Source organism: Terrapene carolina, unplaced genomic scaffold, assembly GCF_002925995.2.
Source record: "Terrapene carolina triunguis isolate 2854851 unplaced genomic scaffold, T_m_triunguis-2.0 Scaffold751, whole genome shotgun sequence".
Lineage (NCBI taxonomy): Eukaryota > Metazoa > Chordata > Testudines > Emydidae > Terrapene > Terrapene triunguis.
Genome location: NW_020665102.1, coordinates 2,543,833 through 2,561,878, shown reverse-complemented (window position 1 = coordinate 2,561,878; position 18,046 = coordinate 2,543,833). Strand labels below are relative to the sequence as shown.

Here is an 18,046-nt window from a genome sequence, read left to right as displayed (position 1 = left end):
TGATGAGTTATTTGACCGTCTGGGCAATGCCCGATTTTTTGACCACCCTTGATTTAACAAAGGGGATACTGGCAGATTCCCCTTGCCAAAGATGCGAAAGAAAAAATGGCATTCTCTACACCAGAAGGTCTGTTTCAATATATGTTCTTCCTTTTGGACTGCATGGGGCACCTGCCACCTTCCAGCACCTTATGGACAAACTCCTGCGGCCCCATACCAGTTATGCAGCTGCATACCTGGACGACGTGATTATTCATACCCCCGACTGGGAGACCCACTTGGAAAAGGTGGAAGCAGTTCTGGACACGCTAAGACAGGCTGGCCTCACAGCCAACCCAGCCAAGTGTGCTATAGGGCCAGCTGAGGCTAAATACCTTGGCTACATTGTAGGAAGGGGCATGGTCAAGCCCTAACTGAACAAAATGCAGGGGCCGGGAAACGGAGTGAGACAGCAAAGGCCAGCCAGGGACAAACAGAACTGTCTCACGACCCTGAAACTGGTGTGTTTTGGGAAAGCTGAAGAAGCCATGGAAGGCCGGTTTGGACTGGTACACAGAGTATGGGGAACAAAGGTTTCTGAAGGAGACGCCCCCAAAAGACCCTAAGGTTTAAAACCCTCCTGAGAGCTGAAGCAATTCGGAGATCACAGCGGACCCTGGACGACCTGGGCCCAGGACAGAACTCCCGTCCACCCTCCCCCCCTTCTTCTTACGTTACACCCAGGCTTGGCCAGCCTCGGGTAGAGCATGTGTGAATATGGGTATGTCTACACTACGAAATTAGGTCGAATTTATAGAAGCCGGTTTTATAGAAATCGGTTGTATACAGCCGATTTTGTGTGTCCCCACATAAAATACTCTAAGTGCTCTAGTCAGCGGACCGCGTCCACAGTACCGAGGCTAGCGTCAACTTCCGGAGCATTGCACTATGGGTAGCTATCCCACAGTTCCTGCAGTCTCCGCCGCCCATTGGAATTCTGGGTTGAGATCCCAATGCCCGAATGATGCAAAACAGTGTCGCGGGGGGTTCTGGGTACATGTCGTCAGGCCCCTCCCCCTCCGTCAGAGCAACGGCAGACAATAGATTCGCGCCTTTTTACCTGGGTTACCTGTGCAGACAACATACCACGGCAAGCATGGAGCCCGCTCAGCTCAGCTCACCGTCACCATATGTCATCTGGGTGCCGGCAGACGTGGGACTGCATTGCTACACAGCAGCAGCAGCTAACTGCCTTTTGGCGGTAGACGGTGCAGCATGACTGGTACTTGTTTACTGCTTCGGAGTTCAGCCAGCACTGATTCATCTCCCCATATGGCGAGCAGATCCCGTACCTCCCGTTCTGTCCATGCTGGAGCTCTTTTGCGATCCTGGGACTCCATCACGGTTACCTGTGCTGATGAGCTCTGCGTAGTCACCTGTGCTCTCCACGCTCAGCAAACAGGAAATGAAATTCAAACATTCGCGGGGCTTTTCCTGTCTACCTGGCCAGTGCATCTGAGTTGAGAGTGCTGTCCAGAGCGGTCACAATGAAGCACTGTGGGATAGCTCCTGGAGGCCAATAACGTCGAATTCCGTCCACACTAACCCAATTCCGACCCACTAAGGCTGATTTTATCGCTAATCCCCTCGTCGGAGGTGGAGTTAAGAAACCGGTTTAAAAGGCCCTTTAAGTTGAAAGAAAGGGCTTCGTCGTGTGAACGTGTCCAGGCTTAATTCGATTTAACGCGGCTAAAGTCGACCTAAACTCGTAGTGTAGACCAGGCCTATGAAAGTGGGTTAGGGCTTAGGGCACTAACGCTTGCTTTCTTCCTTCCTCTGAGTGACGTGGAAAGCACCCATCATTCTCCACTGTTATTTTATTATTTTATTAATAAAGCTTTAAAATTTAGACACTTGGTGTGTTTCATCATCTCCTCCCCAAACAATCCTGCGGCTTCAGCCTGATCACCTGATGCCTCAGGCAGATTCGTAACAAAAATCTGTCACATTGGGAGCTGTCCTATCACAGATGGTCAGAGACGAAGAACACCGAATCCTCTACCTCAGCAGGAAACTCCTCCCGAGAGAGCAGAAGTATGTAGTGGTTGAGAGAGTGCCTTGCTGTGAAATGGGCCATGGAAACACTTTATTACCTACTGTGACACTTTACCCTTGTGACCAATCATGCACCCCTCCAGCGGATGCAGTGAAATAAAGAGAACAACGCAAGAGTTCCTGTCCCTACAACCTTTCCAATTCACCATACAACACTGGGCCGGAAGCCACCATGGCAACGCAGATGGCTTGTCGTGGGTACACTGCCTGATATCCCGAGTTGCCCAACCCCGTGGTGTTGAGCGGGGGCAGGGGAAATATGTGACCGGTTCGGGCCAGAGGGCTAGAGGAGAGTGATAGAAGGTAGATATATTAGCCCCAAATTAAGCAGGCCCCTTTTCCCTGAGTAAGATAATGGGCTGTTCCAGAACAATCAGGAAGTTCCTGGAACCAATTATGGCAGGCTGGCTAATTAGGAAACCTGGAGCCAATTAAGAAGCTACTAGAATCAATTTGGACAGGCAGGCTAATCAGGGCATCTGGTTTATAAAGGACCTCACTTCAGTTAGTGAGATGCGTGCGAGGAGCTGGGAGCAAGAGGTGTGTAAGAAGCTGAGAGGGAGTAGGCATACTGCTGGAGGACTGAGGAGTACAAGCATCATCAGGCATCAGGAGGAAGGTCCTCCGGTGAAGATACAGAAGGTGGTGGGAGGAGTCCATGGGGAAGTACCCCAGGGAGTTGTAGCTGTCACACAGCTGTAACAGGAAACACTGTAGACAGCTTCGATCCATAGGGCCCTGGGCTGGTAGAGGGCGGGCCTGGGTTCCCCCCATCGCCCTCAACTCCCTATTGGATACAAGAGGAGTTGACCTGGACTGTGGGTCCCACCAGAGGGGAAGGTCCCTGGCCTGTCCCCTGATCCACTAGGTGCATCAGCATAGACTGAGGGGATTGTTCTCCTCCCTTTCCCCATGCTGCCCAGTGATGAGGTTAGCTGAGTCAACGGCAGGTTTGAGCCACTAGCAAAAGTGGCCAAACTGAGAGCTGTCGTGAATCTCTGAGGTCAGCAAGTCCGCCAATAAGCACAGGACCCACCAAGGCAGAGGAGGAACTTTGTCACAATCTACAGACACCACCACCACCAAGCGACTGAACCACTGATCAAAGGGGAGAGCCTGGCTGAAGAGCCAGCCTGTGGTGAGACGCCTCTAAGTTTGTAAGGACATTGAAAGTCTTAAGGTCATCTTAGAATGTTTTGCTTTTATTTCATTTGACCAAATCTGACTTGTTATGCTTTGACTTATAATCACTTAAATCTACCTTTATCGTTAATAAATCTGTTTGTTTATTCTACCTGAAGCAGTGTGTTTGGTTTGCAGTGTGTCAGAGACTCCCCTTGGGAGAACAAGACTGGTAGATATCAATTTCTTTGTTAAATTGATGAACTTATATAAGCTTGCAGCGTCCAGTGGGCATAACTGGACACTGCAAGACAGAGGTTCCTAGGGTTGTTTCTGGGACCGGAGATATTGGCTAGTGTCATTCGCTTGCAAGTAGCTGGGAGCAGCTTACATCGCAGAGGCTGTGTGTGAACAGCCCAGGAGTGGGGGTTCTCACAGCAGAGTAGGGTAAGGCTGGTTCCCAGAGTCAAGGATTGGAGTGACCTAGCAGATCACCAGTCCAGACAACGCCAGAGGGGAACATCACAGGCTGTGAGTGCCCAGCCTCCCAGCCACCCTCCTTTTTCCCACGGGTAAAACAGGAACCCTGCTTCCCACCAGGTTTAAACTTCCCTTTCTGTGGTTTACACTCAATAGATGCCTGGGTCTGCTCAAAACATCAGCTAGAGAGACCACCTCATCCAGTGTTCACATTTTTATCCGACAGACATTGCTTCATATCATCTTTACATATGCTTAAGAAATGCTCCTGAGCAATAAGTTCAAACATTTCTTCAAAGCTTGCAGTTCCCCTTCCCCTCACCATTTCCCCATCAGATCTTTCATCCTGTTTACATATTCCCCGTTACTCAGACCAGCATTTCTCTTAAGATTCCTAAAATTTGCCCAATATGTTTCAGGGGTGATCGGAAATCATTTCAAAATCACTTCTTTGAATTTATAGTAATCTAAAGCAGCCTGAATTGGCATTTCCTTGAATGTATTCAGAACTTTACCAGTTAACTTTGCAACCAAAGTGGAGATTTTCTTGTCCTCAGGAATCTCATGAATCACACACAGTCTCTCAAACGTAGTGAAATATTCTGTAACATCATGTCACTTTGGATGCAAGACACAATTGTTCCCATTTGTGGGTTTTTGGAAGGTGGGAATCAGTGACAGGGGAAGGTTCTGGTTCTGCTTTTCTAGCAGTCCAATCAATGTTTTTGCTCTCTTTCTTTCTCCTTCATGGTGAGTCTTTGGCATTGAGCTTCCTTGGCTTTCAGCTCAATGCGGAGATGCCAAAGCTCCAGGTCACCCTGACTGACAGGGCGGGCAGTCTGATGAGGGATTTAGCAGGCCAGGGGGTCCCTTCCTCCATGTGAGCTGGAACTATCTGGGCCAGAGTGGGGCCAAGCTAAGGAGAGAGCTGGAGCCCAAGAAGAGCTGGGGAACTGAGCTTCGACAGCCGGAGCCAGAGAAGCAGTTCAGGGAGCAACTCTGTGCTGGGAGGAAAGCTGCAGCAAACAGAGCTAGAGAGGCCAGAGAAGCAGCTCAGGGAGATGGAGGCAGAGCAGCAGCAGCCTGTGGCTGGAGGAGGGTGCAGTGAGCAGCTTGGGAGAGCGAGGGGGATCCGGGGCAGAAGGCCCAGCGCAGGGAGATGCCACCAGTCAAGAGGCCTTGCAGGCCAGACTTGAGGGATCGTAACCCCAACATGGGGGCTGATGCTGGGAAGAAGGGTCCTGCCATCTAGAGCCTGAGGGCATGTGGCCACCGCCAGAGCAAGTATCTGACCCATGGCATCTCTGCACCACAGCCAGGACCTGGGAAGGAGGCCTGGGACATGTGAGAGAGAGACTGTGAACTTCCCTGATGTTCCAGAGACTGCTGTTTGTGATATCCCTGTGCCACAGAATGAGGTTACGTGTTCTCCTTTAACCTTTCCCATCTTTCCTTATTTTTTAAATTGATTGGTCTTTAATAAAGTGTATTTGCTTGAAGCATATGCAATGATCAGTGGGTCAGGGAAAAGTCCAGTGTGGAGAGAGTACCCCAGAGTGGGGACACCTAGGCCCTGTTCTAAGTGACCACAACAAGATTGGGGGTACTGTTTGTGGGAGGGGAAATAAAAAAAGCCCCTCTACACCCCCCCCCACGCTATTTTTGCAAACACTGGTGTCTCAGTCCATCATGGTAACTGTTACCCCCTCTGCTCCTGCCTGTGCTGGGGTTTTACCCTCTGTCACCCTCTGGCAGCGCCTCACCCCTGGGCTTAACCCCAGTTCCTCCAGCCCTGATTTTTGCCCCTCAGCCCCTCTCCTAACCCTGCCTCCAGCTGCTTGACCCCCCTCCTCCAATTTGCCCCTTTTTAACCCCTGTAAATAGCAGTCTGCAGAAGCTGATTCCAAGTAAGGGCAGGGTGAAGGGAAGTGGCTTCAGCAGTTGTTACTGAGCATGCTCAGTTAATGTGATCATGCTCAGTGCACCCTGAGTAGCAAATTCCTACAGATAGTTTCTCACACTACACCTGAGGTTTTTTGGTGAGCTAGTTCCCTGTACCAAAAGAAAGGGGAAGGGTCGATGGGAAATCAGGACCCTGAGACTGACAGTCCCCAGGGGTAATGGGGAGAGGCCAAAGCTCCAGGTCACCCTGACTGACAGGGCAGGCAGTCTAATGAGGGAGTCACCAGCCCAGAGGGTCCCATCCTCCATGTGAGCTGGATCTACCTGGGCCAGAGTGGGGCTGAGCTAAGGAGAGATCAGGAGCTGAAGAAGAGCATCTGAGGCAGCGTGAGGGCAGCAGCTCCATCACTGTCCAGGTTCTGCCCAGGCACGTTCCCTGCCCGGGAGCAGATCCCCAGGGGCTGCGAGATTGGGTGGTTTCTGTCCTGCCTGCCCAGCGCTGGCCCCAGGGTCTCTCTAGGTCCAGGTGCCTGCAGCTCGTGGCCAGGGGCGACAGAGTCTGGGACTGGGTCCAGCTGGAGAAAGTCCCCACCGTGAATGGGAACAGAAAGTACTTCAGTGAAAGTCTGTCCCTGCACCAGCCTCGCTGGGACCACACAGCAGCAGCCCAGAGCTCAGCCCTGGCTCCCAGTGCACACTGGAGGCAGCAGCACCAGCAGTGTCTCATACCTTCCTATGAGGGCTCGCAGGGGCCAATCCAGCTACGGGAGAGTGAGCACCCAAGTCTCCCTGCCAGAGGGTGGGGGGAAGGGGGAAAAAAGGGAAAGAGGAGAGAGAGACCGAAAGGGGATAAGGAGAAATAAGTGGGGAAAGCAGGGCCCAAGCTCTTTTCTATTGAATCTAGGGTGACCAGATGTCCTGATTTTAATGGAGATTGAATTAAAGGGAAATATACAAATAAAAGTTCCAGCCCCGGTTGCTTATTGAAATAAATGACTCAATATCCCAGTTACATGTTTTATTAACATGAACAAATAAATCCAAGAGCACACATCACTAAGGCTAAATGACTATTCACAACTCAGCTAAGGGTTAAACAATACAGTGACAAAGTTCAGGTCAAATCAGTAAATCAATGAGTTAATAAGGATATTGCATTGGAATCAAGTCATCAATTTAGTAAAACCATCAGATTAATACAGCAGAAAATCAACCCTTATAAATCCTAAAAGAGCAACCAAAGAAGACAGATGCATAGTTAGTGATGCCGAAACCCCAGTCAGAGCTTTTTACCCAGGCAGTGCAACCCAGATTTAGCCAGCTGAATAGTTCAGTACCGAAACCAAATTATTGCTTACATTTAGCCTACAACCTCAAAGCCAATTACAAGTTTTCTCCTTAGATTTCACTATTGTGTAGCTAATACTTCTCCTTGCCTTCTTGCCCCAAAACACGTAGAGACCTTAGAGAGACATTAGTAAAAGAAGTTCAAACAGCTCTCGCTGAACAATATATATCTGACAGCTCAATTCCTTGCAATGCTTCCATAGGTGAGGAGCATGCATTCAGTCATTTCATAGGGCAGAGTTTTAAGACTATTAAGATTTGGGGAACTATTCTTTCTAGCATCTTCCCTTTGTAGATTTCAGAGGTGTTCACACACACACACACACACACACACTGAGCCGCACTGTTACACCCCAATCTAATAGAAAGGTTGGGAGGTCTCCAAGTTCATAAAAAGAAACAGACAAAAAAAAATAGAAAAAGGAACAAAACGTTTCTAAGGTTATAAGGGGTTGGATCTCTGCACCTCTCAATCTTTAGATTCACCTGGAGTAGGAACTGTAGCTGCAGTTTAGGAACCAGGTAATGGTATAGACGGTCCAGCACTTTGGGCTAGCAGGTTTTTCAGGTACAGGAAGACTAATGAAGGCTGCATAGCCTGTCGACGTTGTGCTTCATTCCCCAGAGGGGATCAGTCATAGAATATCAGGGTTGGAAGGGACCTCAGGAGATCATCTAGTCCAGCCCCCTGCCCAAAGCAGGACCAATTCCCAACTAAATCATCCCAGCCAGGGCTTTGTCAAGCCTGACCTTAAAAACCTCTAAGGAAGGAAATTCCACCACCTCCCTAGGGAACCCATTCCAGTGCTTCACCACCCTCCTAGTGAAAAAGTTTTTCCTAATATCCAACCTAAACCTCCCCCACTGCAACTTGAGACCATTACTCCTTGTTCTGTCATCTGGTACCACTGAGAACAGTCTAGATCCATCTTCTTTGGAACCCCCTTTCAGGTAGTTGAAAGCAGCTATCAAATCCCCCCTCATTCTTCTCTTCTGCAGACTAAACAATCCCAGTTCCCTCAGCCTCTCCTCATAAGTCATGTGCTCCAGGCCCCTAATCATTTTTGTTGCCCTCCGCTGGACTCTTTCCAATTTTTCCACATCCTTTTTGTAGTGTGGGGCCCAAAACTGGACACAGTACTCCAGATGAGGCCTCACCGATGTCGAATAGAGGGGAACGATCACACCCCTCAATCTGCTGTCAATGCCCCTACTTATACAGCCCAAAATGCCATTAGCCTTCTTGGCAACAAGGGCACACTGTTGACTCATATCCAGCTTCTCGTCCACTGTAACCCCTAGGTCCTTTTCTGCAGAACCGCTTCCTAGCCATTCGGTCCCTAGTCTGTAACAGTGAATGGGATTCTTCCATCCTAAGTGCAGGACTCCGCACTTGTCCTTGTTGAACCTCATCAGGTTTCTTTTGGCCCAATCCTCTAATTTGTCTAGGTCCCATCTGTATCCCTATCCCTTGTTTGTGAAGACAGGGGCAAAAAAAGCATTGAGTACATTAGCTTTTTCCACATCCTCTGTCACTAGGTTGCCTCCCTCGTTCAGTAAGGGGCCCACACTTTCCTTGACTTTCTTCTTGTTGCTAACATACCTGAAGAAACCCTTAACATCTCTTAACATTTCTTGCTAGCTGCAACTCCAAGTGTGATTTGGCCTTCCTGATTTCACTCCTGCATGCCTGAGCAATATTTTTATACTCCTCCTGGGAGGAGTCCTGGGATCCTGGCAGTCAGTCTCTCTGAGGCTATGTCTACACTGACAGAGCTATAGCGCTGGGAGTTAACAGTGCTGCTCAGAGAGCGGTTAAGGGAAACTGCTGTTGTGTGTTCACATTGTCAGCTGCCTGCGTAATAGCGTGTTCACACTTGTGGAACTTGCAAAGGTACTCGGAGCAGTGCACTCTGGGCAACTATCCCACTGAGCATCTCTTCCTCGTCTGCCGCTAAGAGTTGTGAGAAGGCAGAGGGGGTTGCGGGGCATCCTGGGTCCTGTCCCAATGCCCCGTGATGCATTGCTTCGCATCCCAGCAATCCCTGTGCTTCCATCCACATTTGGCGCCATCTTTCAATGGTTGGTGTACTGCGCATTCTGCCTCTTCATGCTGCAGGAATGGATCCCGCAATGTTGACCCAATATGCTACACGTTATGAGTGGCAGTGAAGTTATTCCTTAAACTACAAAGGCAGACGAGTTCGACATTGATCTCACCACACATAGTAGCTACAACACGAGATTGCTTGTGGCATTCACGGAGGTGCTGACCACAGTGGAACGCTGTTTTGGGGCTCAGGAAACAAGCACTGAGTGGTGGAATCACATTGTCATGCACATCTGGGATGACGAGCAGTGGCTGCACAGTTTTCGGATGAAGAAAGCCACATCCATCCATCTAGCCCAGTATGTTGCCTGAGAGTGACCAGTGCCAGATGCTTCAGAGGCAATGAACAGAACAGGCTTGTTGACCTGCAAGGTGAGGGTCTTTCACCCTTATCTTTAACTTTATTGTTGTCAATTCCTACTTCTCCTATCTTACCACCCCTCCCCCGAGGTCTCTGGGCAAATCAGGTGTGAACCACTCCTTTGATACAGACGTGTCCCAATCCAGCTGAATTGAGGCAGACTTTGGGCCAATGTCAGTTTGGAAAAGGCCTGCTTAACCCAGCAGGTTTCTCAAAGTATCGGTTGCTGTGAACCGCATGTAGTGTGGATGTGTTAACGCCAAAGATATCAAACATGAAAGAAACACAAGGCCAGTTCTGAGGAGGTTTCCAGAGCCAGGCCTGAGGGTTAAACAGCTGTGCTCAAAAGGAAAAGGGGCCTCAGCACCTATAAAAATAACTGGTTGCAAAAACAAATAAAAAATTACATTAAACCCCCCCCCCCCCAAAAAAAAAAACAACTCAGAAAAGCTACATCCATCAGCATTTTAGATTTTGACATCTCCTGCCTGACGCGACATCTCTGCTTTGCAAGCAAGAGACCTGGAGAACTCTGTGGCTGTTATCCTCTAACTGGGTAAAAGGTTCCAAATCTTGTCTCAAGTAATTTTCCTCCTAACAGAAGATTTAAAATTGATCAAAATAAATTCCATTTGAAATAGAAATAATTACAGTCTCTACTGGGTCTCTATTCTCACACATGCTATTTCTCTCACATATTTCCCCACTCTAATTCCTTTGGAGTGAGGTTGTAATTTCAGAATTAGCCACTATTTCCTATATAGTAGGAGGGGGCAGGGAGAGAACTAGAAGAAAACCTGAATTATATTGTAACACTGAAAGTTATCACATAATCTGGCTCTTACGTTACACTAATTAACTTCATGATTAATTTCATTGTCGCTGGTAACAACTTATTCAACTATTACAAAATATAAACCTATAGGGCAGTTTTGTCTTAATTCCCATTTTCACCCAGTGAGCTTTGTGTGAAGTCATCTTCTACAATAACCTAGGAGCCTTCCATTTCTGTGAGTTCATTTCTCCCTGGGTCTTCTCCCATAACAGTGGGTGGAAGGGGTCTCACACAATGTGGGAAGATTGCATCATGAGAAAAACCACCTGTGCTCTATTTTCACCCTTTCTAATCTTTCAAAGTAGCAGGAGGTGGAGAAGTGATACAAATGCATTAGACTCTAGAGCAAAACTAAGAGACCAAACCACAGACTCTGGACTCAGCAGTCACATTTCCTGCAGTCTGAACATGGAATCTGATACATTCCCTCACTGGCTACCATCATTTGCCCAGCATGGAAGTGCTTCTTGTCCAACAAGGCAGCCAGATTGGGACCCAGAGGCATGGAATGGCTCTGAAGGAATCAGCTGTTGCCTGGGAGTTTGCCTGGGGGGCGTTCCCCCAGAGTGTTTTTGCCTTTCAGGCTTCTGTGAAAAGTAAATACATCATCTGAGGACACTTTTAGAAGGAAGACATGGATACTGAGCGATCAGCTGTTGTGACTTGCACAGGATGTGCCATGTTTGTCTTTCTCCCAGAGGATAAATATTCAAATTAATGGAGATATCCTATCTCCTAGAACTGGAAGGGACCTTGAAAGGTCATCGAGTCCAGCCCCCTGCCTTCACTAGCAGGACCAAGTACTGATTTTGCCCCAGATCCCTAAGTGTCCCCCTCAAGGATAGAAGTGACTTTGTTTGTAAAAAGTGCAAACTGGTCTCCATATTAGAAGGTTAAAGGACTAGAGACACAAGTATCAACCTTGCATTGCATCAGAGAAAATGAAGACTTTCTGGACAGAAGTCAGCGTTTGGTTCTGGAGGCACAACATGCCGAAGAATCAGAGAGGGCAGGGCAGAACAGGGAAGAAAACTGGCACCATGTGACCTCCAGAAAAAGAATGAGGAGAACCTATGTTCCCCCAATGCAGATAGAGGTACGAAACCGTTTTCAGGCTCTCTGCACAGGTTCTACTGCGGAGAATGATTTGGAAGAGTAATCTAGGGATCAGAAGGAGACCCCATCGACCAGAAGGCATGAGATGCATTGTCCTAGGGATCGGGGTTCCATGACCACCACGCCCAAGAGGAGGAGACAGGTGGTGGTGGTTGGGGACTCCCTCCTAAAGGGGACGGAGTCATCCATCTGCTGACCAGACTGAGAGACTCGAGAAGTGTGCTGCTTGCCTGGAGCTACAATTCAGGATGTGATGGAGTGTCTGCCGAGACTGATCAAGCCCTGGGACCGCTACCCCTTCCTGCTTCTCCGTGTGGGCACCAATGATACTGCGAAGAATGACTTTGAGCGGGTCACTGCAGACTACATGGCTCTGGGAAGAAGAATAAAGGAGTTTGAGGTGCAAGTCATGTTCTCGTCCATCCTCCCTGTTGAAGGAAAAGGCCCAGGTAGGAACCGTCGAATTGTGGAGGTAAATGTGTGGTTACGCAGGTGATGTCAGAGACAGGGCTTTGGATTCTTCGACCATGGTATGTTCTGGGAAGGACTGCTAGAAAGAGATGGGATCTACCTAACGAAGAGAGGGAAAAGTATCTTCACAGGCAGGCGTGCTAACCTAGTGAGAAGGGCTTTAAACCAGGTTTGCCGGGGGATGGTGACCTAAGTCCTGAGGTAAGTGGGGAAGTGGGATACCGGGAGGAAACACAAGGAGGAGGATGCAACAGGGGGGGCCTCCTGATTCATACTGAGAAAGTAGGGCAATTGGCTAGTTATCTTAGGTGCATGTAAATGAACACAAGAAGCCTGGGAAACAAGCAGGAAGAATTGGAAGTCCTGGCACAGTCAAAGAACTATGATGTGACTGGAATAACAGACTTTATGGGGCAGTTCACATGACTGGAGTACTGTCATGGATGGGTATAAACTGTTCAGGAAGGACAGGCAGGGGAGGAAAGGTGGAGGAGTTGCACTGTATGTAATAGAGTGGTTGTGACGTTGCAGTCTATATACTTTTATAAAAATATGCTAATGAGTGAATATAATGTAACTGGAATATGCTTCATGCAAAAGGTCTCTTGTAAGGTATCATTACAAAGCTTATAATTTACTGAGTGTGATCATCCTATTTGTATAAATGTACTACTCTTGTATCTGAAACTAGAAATATGAAATATAACTCTGAGGGCCTATTGTAATTATGCAAAGAGTGGGCCATTAATGGTGGTTTGGAATCTTGATAACTCCCATTAACCAGAACAATTGTCTCCAGATGGGTGTGTTTTACCTGTAAGTCTTCCTGTATACGTGTGTGCCAGCAAGTGGGCAATGAAGTCTTGCAGTGACATGTGATCATGTCACCTGAACTGGAATCCATCTTTAACCTGGTGTCCTTCCATTGAGAAGGATGGGGGGGGGGGAACCCACAGAGGAACAAAGGATTCCCGCCTTATGCAAAAGATATATAAAGGGGTGGAACAGAACAAAGGGAGGAGAGGAGCCATCATGAAGAATCCCCTAGCTACCATCTGAGCTGGAACAAGAGCTGTACCAGGGGAAAGAATTGTGCTCAGGCCTGGAAGGTGTCCAGTCTGAGGAAAAAACTTACTGTAGCATCTCTGAGGGTGAGATTATCTGTATTCAGTTTGATTAGACATAGATTTGCACATATTATTTTATTTTGCTTGGTGACTTACTTTGTTCTGTCTGTTACTACTTGGAACCACTTAAATTCTACTTTCTGTATTTAATAAAATCACTTTTTACTTATTAATTATCCCAGAGTATGTATTAATACCTGGGAGAGCAAACAACTGTGCATATCTATCAGTGTTATAGAGGATGAACAATTTATGAGTTTACCCTGTATAAGCTTTATACAGGGTAAAACGGATTTATTTGGGTTTAGACCCCATTGGGAGTTGGGCATCTGAGTGTTAAAGAGAGGAACACTTCTGTTAGCTGCTTTCAGGTAAACCTGCAGCTTTGGGGCAAGTAATTCAGACCCTGGGTCTGAGTTGGAGCAAATGGGAGTGTGTGGCTCAGCAAGACAGGGTGCTGGGGCCCCGAGCTGGCAAGGAAAGCAGGGGTAGATGTAGTCTTGGCACATCGGGTGGCATCTCCCAAGGGGGTTTCTGTGATCTAACCTGTCACAGTGGTATGATTGCTCAGAGCTCCAGTATGAAACTGGAGAAAAGCCTGTTGAGAGTCCTTGAGTTAAGTTTAGAAGTGAGAGCAACAAGGGTCATGTCGTGGTGGGTGTGCGCGATGGACCAGGAGCATGAGGTAGACGAGGCTTTCTTCGGACAACTAACAGAAGTTTCCAGATCACAGGCCCTGGTTCTCATGGGGCAATTCAATCACCCTGACATCTGCTGGGAGAGCAATACAGCAGTGCACAGACAATCTAGGCAGTTTTTGGAGAGTGTTGGGGATAACTTCCTGGTGCAAATGCTGGAGAACCCAACCAGGAGCCGTTCTCCTCTTGACCTGCTGCTTACAAACATGGAAGAATTGGTAGGGGAAGTAGAAGTGGGTGGCAACCTGGGCAGCAGTGACCATGAGATGGTTGAGTTCAGGATCCTCACAAAAGGAAGAAAGGAGAGTAGCAAAATACAGACCCTGGACTTCAGAAAAGCAGACTTTGACTCCATTACGGAACTGATGGGCAGGATCCCCTGGGAGGCTAAGATGAGGGGGAAAGGTGTCCAGGAAAGCTGGCTGTATTTTAAAGAAGACTTATTAAGGGCATAGGAACAAACCATCCCGATGTGCAGAAAGAATAGCAAATATGGCAGGTGACCAGCTTGGCTTAACTATGAAATCTTCGGTGAGCTTAAACACAAAAAGGAAGCTTACAAGAAGTGAAAACTTGGTCAGATGACTAGGGAGGAGTATAAAAATATTGCTCGAGCATGCAGGGGTGTAATGAGGAAGGCCAAAACACAACTGGAGTTGCAGCTAGCAATGGATGTGAAGGGTAACATGAAGGGTTTATACAGGTATGTTAGCAACAAGAAAAAGGTCAGGGAAAAAGTGAGGGACCCTTAATGAATGGGGGAGGCAACCTAGTGACAGATGATGTAGAAAAAGCTGAAGTACTCAATGTTTTTTTTTGTCTCGGTCTTCACAGACAAAGTCAGCTCCCGCACTGCTGCACTGGGCAGCACAGTATGGGGAGGAGGTGAGCAGCCCTCAGTGGTGAAATAACAGGTTAAGGACTATTTAGAAAAGCTGGACATACACAAGTCCATGGGTCCAGACCTAATGAATCTGAGGATGCTGAGGGAATTGGCTGATGTGATTGCAGAGCCATTGGCCATTATCTTTGAAAACTTGTGGCAATCAGGGGAGCGCCAGGATGATTGGAAAAAAAGCAAATATAATGCCCATCTTTTAAAAAGGGAAGAACCACCACCCAGGGAACTACAGACCGGTCAGCCTTACCTCAGTCCCTGGAAAAATCATGGAGCAGGTCCTCAAGGAAACCATTTTGAAGCACTTGGAGGAGAGGAAGGTGATCAGGAACAGTCAAAATGGATTCACCAAGGGCAAGTCATGCCTGACCAACCTGATTGCCTTCTATGATGAGATAACTGGCTCTGTGGATATGGAGAAAGCGGTGGATGTGATATATCTTGAGCTTAGCGAAGCTTCTGATATGGTCTCCCACAGTATTCTTGTCAGCAAGTTAAAAAAGTATGGATTGGATAAATTGACTATAAGGTTGATAGAAATGTGGCTAGATTGTCAGGCTCAACAGGTACTGATTAACGGCTTAATGTCTAGTTGGCAGCCAGTATTAAGCGGAGTGCCCCAGGGGCCAGTTTTGTTCAACCTATTTCTTAATGATCTGGGTGATGGGATAGATTGCACCCTCAGCAAGTTCGCGGATGACACTAAGCAGGGGCAAGAGGCAAATATGCTGGAGGGTAGGGATAGGGTCCAGAGTGACCTAGAAAAATTAGTGGATTGGGCCAAAAGAAATCTGATGAGATTCAACAAGGACAAGTGCAGAGTCCTGCACTTAGGACGGAAGAATCCCATGCGCTGCTACAGACTAGGGACCGAATGGCTGGGTAGCAGTTCTGCAGAAAAGGACCTAGGGGGTCACAGAGGACGAGAAGCTGGATATGAGTCAACAGTGTGCCCTTGTTGCCAAGAAGGCTAATGGCATTTTGGGCTGTATAAGTAGGGGCATTGCCAGCAGATCGAGGAAAGTGATTATTCCCATCTATTCGGCACTGGTGAAGCCACATCTGGAGTATTGCATCCAGTTTTCGGCACCCCACTAATGAAAGGATGTGGAGAAATTGGAGAGAGTCCAATAGAGGGCAACAAAAATGATTAGTACAAAGCAACAGAGAGTCCTGTGGCACCTTTAAGACTAACAGATGTGTTGGAGCATAAGCTTTCGTCTGACGAAGGGGGTATTCACCCACGAAAGCTTATGCTCCAACACATCTGTTAGTCTTAAAGGTGCCATAGGACTCTCTGTTGCTTTTTACAGATCCTGACTAACACGGCTACCCCTCTGATACTTGACAAAAATGATTAGGGGGGTGGGGCACATGACTGATGAGGAGAGGCTGCAGGAACTGGGCTTCTTTAGTCTGCAGAAGAGAAGAGTGAGGGGGGATTTGATAGCAGCCCTCAACTGCCTGAAAGGGGGTTCCAGAGAGGATGGAGCTCATCTGTTCTCAGTGGTGGCAGATGACAGAACAACAAGCAATGGTCTCAAGTTGCAGTGGGGGAGGTCTAGGTTGGATATTAGGAAACACTGTTTCAATAGGAGGATGGTGAAGCACTAGAATGGGTTCCCTAGGAAGATGGTGGAATCTCCATCCGTAGAGGTTTTTAAGGCCCTGCTTGACAAAGCCCTGGCTGGGATGATTTAGTTGGTGTTGGTCCTGTTTTGAGCAGGGGGCTGGACTAGATGACCTCCTGGGGTCTCTTCCAACCCTAATCTTCTATGATTCTCTCTGTGCTTCATGAAACTTTGGATCCAAATGGTAAAAGACTGTTGTGCCCAATTTAATCATAGCATCCTTTAGTACTGTGATCAATTCCACTTAACAAGGGAGCAGTGTTCTAAAAATAGTTTACCTGGGCCACATCCATCTCTCGGGTGAAAATCAACCACTCGTACTTGCAATTTCTACCTGAGTTCTTGTCAAATCTTTGACCTTACTTGGAGTAATTTTACACTTCTCTGGTGCAGAATTCTTCAACAACCACACAACGTATCAGTAGCGATAGTGAGGTATAACTCCCCCAAATATGCCCTTTTATTTCTTTAATCTGGTGGCAGAGATTTAAATTAGGAACTAAATTCAGGTGCGGCTTAGAATCCCTGTAAGACACCAAATGTCACGTATCTATTAAAAATAGGCATCTTTCTGCAGCTATATCACATTCAACATGGATTTCATTTTCTACACATTTGCAGCATCTCCCAGGGGTGAGTTGAACAGAAATGTCACTTCCATTTTTTCCATCTCTACCTAGATAGGGATTGCATTTCCCAAATAATAGGCAACATGCACCTGATTAGGAAGGAGTTATCTTCAGGAGCAACCTCCTGTAGAGCCCATTCCACAACTGCTTTGGGAGCCCAATGCATGGGTATTTTGCTTAGTTACAAGTCATTTACTAAGGAATACTCTTCCCAGCCCTTTAGAAAAAATATTGACCTAACCAATTAAACAATGGAGGATTGGGATGGTGATGGAGAATAAGGGAATCCCTCTGAATTACCCTATCTTCTTTGTTGTTACAGAGGGTGAAATTACATTTTTCTCTATCCCTACCCTGTTCCTACTCTTTCTTATAGTTCAATATATTTTAAGTGAGGAAAATGGTAGTAAAAATATCTGCTCTCCAGCACAACCTGAAGCAACATCAGAGCAACTGGGAATGAAACAATTTGTTCCCCAAGGGGGAACTTGATGACTAACAATTGCTTTGAACTGGGGGAACAGTATAACCGTGATGCTCAGGGTTTGTTTAGACTAGGAAAAGTCATGGAGTTTAGGTCAGGTCAAGGGGAAAGCTAATGCCAACCACTGCACCTGGGCTGCATCTGCACTACAACTATAATTATCTTTTTACACTAAGATCACTAACTTGAGCAGCCAAGGCCATGTGCAGTCCTAGTGGATGTAAGGCACAAGTAGTTTTTGCCTCAGTGTAGCTTGTTGGGATCAAACCTCTCTCTCCCACCTGGAGCTGATGAACATTTCTGGCAGGAGGGACACACGCTCCTATGACGCAAAAGGAAAGGAGTTGATAGAAAAGATCACAGGACTGACCCCAAAGAAGAGTGAGCTGCAAAAGGTAGAAGCAGGCAACTCATCTGGTGGAGCTGAGAGACCACGGTGAAGATGGTGCAAAAATCACTATGTGGGAATTAGCAAATGTGATTAAAAAAAAAAAAATCTTTGGTCAGCCCTAGTCAAGGGATTTATAACAGTTCTCTCTCGTGGATTTTGTGATGTGTAATAAGGTTTGAGCTATCACTGAAGCTTTTCCCGCACTCAGAGCATTCATACAGTTTCTCACCTGTGTGGATTTTCCTGTGTGTGTTCAGGGCAGAGCTGTGATTGAAGCTTTTCCCGCACTCAGAGCATCCATATGGTTTCTCACCTGTGTGGATTCTCCTATGTGTGCTCAGGGCAGAGCT

The 18,046-nt window shown here is 47.4% G+C and overlaps 1 pseudogene; it reads right to left on the bottom strand.

The window, feature by feature from the left end:
- Positions 1 to 16,330: 16,330 nt before the first annotated feature.
- The window catches only part of LOC112124918, a 377,084-nt pseudogene continuing 375,368 nt past the window's right edge, over positions 16,331 to 18,046 (bottom strand).